This window comes from Callionymus lyra, chromosome 6, assembly GCF_982586985.1.
Source record: "Callionymus lyra chromosome 6, fCalLyr1.hap1.1, whole genome shotgun sequence".
Taxonomy (NCBI): domain Eukaryota; kingdom Metazoa; phylum Chordata; class Actinopteri; order Syngnathiformes; family Callionymidae; genus Callionymus; species Callionymus lyra.
In genome coordinates, this window is record NC_141823.1 from 32149117 (window position 1) to 32153442 (window position 4326).

Here is a 4326-nt window from a genome sequence, read left to right on the forward strand (position 1 = left end):
GATGCTTCAATCTCTTGTTTTTAACACCAAACATCCATCACAGGTTATATGAACGTCGGAATTTGATAGAATTTGTATTGAATGGGTTGAGATAGAAACCGCAAAAAATAAAATGATCTTCCCAGTTTCTAGTAACTTGTTTTGTTGAATTTAATGGTACCTCACACAACAACAATTAAAGAAGTACTACAGAGACAAATAAAATACTGAAGTTTCTGATTAACTTTTGAAATAATTAGAAATAGTTTAGAATGTATGTATTTCCTTTACCAGTTACAAACAGATAAGAATGAAAAATAACAATCACCGAGTATAATAGTATTGTGTTTATCCTGTGGTGAGGTTTTTCATAGATGGCTAATTCAAGTTTAGTACAGAGGCACCAGTGAGGAGATGGCGGAGGTTTGAAGAGGGGAGGCACCAGGAGCAGGCGCCGGGACAGAGGGGTCGGGGTCAACCAGCGAACCAGTCAGAGGACAGTGCATCAGGGCAAGCCTGTGACCCAGAAGACCCCCCTGGCCAGCAGGCACCCCCGTCCACAAAAGAGAACAATAGGGAGACAGGCCAGAGGGATTGAGAGTCGACGTCTCCGGTAATATAAAAAAAAATTGTTGCCCAAATGTGTAAAATGTTGTTTTTTGAAGGCTAAAAAAAAGGTAGAATTCGACCTTTTTCAATCACTCAAACTTTATAAAGTGGCCAAAAATTGACGTCTCCAAAAATGGAAAAAAAATCGGAATACTTAAGTATGATATCAGACGGACCATGTGAGCACAAAAAATTGTTGCACAAATGTGTAAAATGTTGATTTTTGAAGGCTCGAAAAAAGGTAGCATTCAACGTATTTTTATCACTCAAACTTTAAAAGAATGGCCAACAATCGACGTCTCCGAAAATGGAAAAAAATGTCGTAATACTTAAGTATGATATCAGACGGACCATGTGAATGCCAAAAATTTTTGCCCAAATGTGTAAAATGTTTTTTGAAGGCACAAAAAAGGTATAATTCGACCTATTTTAACCACTCAAACTTCAAAAATTGACGTCTCCAAAAATGGAAAAAAAAAGAAAAATTATTTTAATGTTGGAGTTTTGAATATATATACAATACACAAAAAATAATAATGAAAACATTTTTTTTTTTTTATCTATTAATGTTGGAGTTTTGAAGAGGAAAAAACATACCTCTTCAAAACGCCAACATTAATATATATATGTTTATCTCTTCAAATGTACAACATTAAAAAAATATATTTCCTCTTCCAAACTACAACATTTAAAGTTTTTTTGATGTTTTTTTCCTCTTCAAAACTCCAACGTAAGTTGTTTTTTTTTTAAAAAATTTTAACCTCTTCAAACCTCCAGAGGTAAAAAAAAAAAATATGTTGGCGTTTTGAAGAGGTAAAAAAACAAAGACAAAAAGTATGTTGAAGTTTTGAAGAGGTAAATGTATATACGTATATATCTACATATATACTGTATATTTTTTAATGTTGTTTCTTCACAGAAAGTGAGTTTTGAAGAGGTAAAAAAGAGTTTTGAAGTTTTGAAGAGGTAAAAAAATTAATGTTGGAGTTTTTAAGAGGTAAAAAAAAAGAAAAAAATATGTTGGAGTTTTGAAGAGGAAAAAACAAGAACATTTAAGTTGGAGTTTTAAAGAGGTAAAAAAAAATTTAAAAAAAATTATGTTGGAGTTTTGAAGAGGAAAAAACAAACAAAAAAAACTATTAATGTTGCAGTTTTGAAGAGGTAAACAAAATAATTAAATAAAATATCTTTTAATGTTGTGGTTTTGAAAAGCCCAAAAAAAATTAAATGTTGGAGTTCTGAAGAGGTAAAAAAAAAAAAATAATAATAATATTTGTTTAATGTCTGAGTTTTAAAGAGGAAAAAACAAACAAAGAAAACTTTTAATGTTGGAGTTTTGAAGAGCTAAAAAAAAAAAAAAAAATTAAATGTTGGAGTTTTGAAGAGGTAAAAAAAAAGAAAAGAAAATAATATTTTAATGTCTGAGTTTTAAAGAGGAAAAAAGAAACAAAAAAAACGTTTAATGTTGGAGTTTTGAAGAGGTAAAAAAAAAAAAAATTATGTTGGAGTTTTGAAGAGGTAAAATATATTTATCTTTTAATGTTGGAGTTTTGAAGAGGTAAAAAAAATAATGTTGGAGTTTTGAAGAGGAAAAAAAATTAAAAATTAAAATTTATGTTGGAGTTTTAAAGAGGTAAAAAAAAAAAATTATGTTGGAGTTTTGAAGAGGTAAAAAAAAAGAGAAGAAAAAATATTTTAATGTTGCGGTTTTAAAGAGATAAAAAAAAAAAAAAAACTTTTAATGTTGGAGTTTTGAAGAGGTCAAATATATATATATATCTTTTAATGTTGAAGTTTTGAAGAGGTCAAATATATATATATCTTTTAATGTTGAAGTTTTGAAGAGTTAAAAAAAAGAGAAAAAATTATCTTTTAATGTTGAGGTTTTGAAGAGGTAAAAAAAAATTAATGTTGGAGTTTTGAAGAGTTAAAAAAAAAAGTAAAAAAGAAAATTTATGTTGGAGTTTTGAAGAGGTAAAAAAATAATAAATAATAATTATGTTGGAGTTTTGAAGAGGAAAAAACAAACAAAAAACGTTTAATGTTGGAGTTTTTAAGAGGTAAAAAAATTATGTTGGAGTTTTGAAGAGTTAAAAAAAAGCAAAAAATAAAATTTGTGTTGAAATTTTGAAGAGGTAAAAAAAATAATAATAATAATTATGTTGGAGTTTTGAAGAGGAAAAAACAAACAAAAAAACGTTTAATGTTGGAGTTTTGAAGAGGTAAAACAAAAATTAAATAAAATATCTTTTAATGTTGTAGTTTTGAAAAGCTAAAAAAAAAAAAAAAATTAATGTTGGAGTTCTGAAGAGGTAAAAAAAAAAAGAAAATAAAATAATATTTTAATGTCTGAGTTTTAAAGAGGAAAAAACAAACAAAAAAAACTTAATGTTGGAGTTTTGAAGAGGTAAAAAAATATATTTTAATGTTGAAGTTTGAAGAGGTAAAATATATATATCTTTTAATGTTGGAGTTTTGAAGAGGTAAAAAAATAATGTTGGAGTTTTGAAGAGGAAAAAAAAATAATGTTGGAGTTTTGAAGAGGAAAAAAAAAATTAAAAATTAAAATTTATGTTGGAGTTTTAAAGAGGTAAAAAAAATAATGTTGGAGTTTTGAAGAGGTAAAAAAAATAATGTTGGAGTTTTGAAGAGGTAAAAAAAATAATGTTGGAGTTTTGAAGAGGTAAAAAAAATAATGTTGGAGTTTTGAAGAGGAAAAAAAAAATTAAAAATTAAAATTTATGTTGGAGTTTTAAAGAGGTAAAAAAAAAAAAATTATGTTGGAGTTTTGAAGAGGAAAAAACAAACGAAAAAAAATCCATTTAACGTTGAAGTTTTGAAGAGGTAAAAAAAAAGAGAAGAAAAAATCTTTTAATGTTGTGGTTTTAAAGAGGTAAAAAAAAAAAAAAAAAATTTTAATGTTGGAGTTTTGAAGAGGTAAAATATATATATATATATATATATCTTTTAATGTTGGAGTTTTGAAGAGTTTAAAAAAAAAGTAAAAAAGAAAATTTATGTTGGAGTTTTGAAGAGGTAAAAAAATAAATAATAATAATTATGTTGGAGTTTTGAAGAGGAAAAAACAAACAAAAAACGTTTAATGTTGGAGTTTTTAAGAGGTAAAAAAATGATGTTGGAGTTTTGAAGAGTTAAAAAAAAGCAAAAAATAAAATTTGTGTTGAAATTTTGAAGAGGTAAAAAAAAATAATAATAATTATGTTGGAGTTTTGAAGAGGAAAAAACAAACAAAAAAAATTATGTTGGAGTTTTGAAGAGGTAAAAAAATATATTTTAATGTTGAAGTTTGAAGAGGTAAAATATATATATCTTTTAATGTTGGAGTTTTGAAGAGGTAAAAAAATTAATGTTGGAGTTTTGAAGAGTTGAAAAAAAGAAAAAAGGAAATTTGTGTTGGAGTTGTGAAGAGGTAAAAAAAAAAAAAAGAATTATGTTGGAGTTTTGAAGAGTTGAAAAAAAGAAAAAAGGACATTTGTACTGGGGTTTTGAAGAGTTAAAAAAAGAAAAAAAATATGTTGGAGTTTTGAAGAGGTAAAAAAAAAAGAAAAAAATATATATATGTTGGAGTTTTGAAGAGGAAAAATATATATATATATCTTTTAATGTTGAAGTTTTGAAGAGGTCAAATATATATATATCTTTTAATGTTGAAGTTTTGAAGAGTTAAAAAAAAGAGAAAAAATTATCTTTTAATGTTGAGGTTTTGAAGAGGTAAAA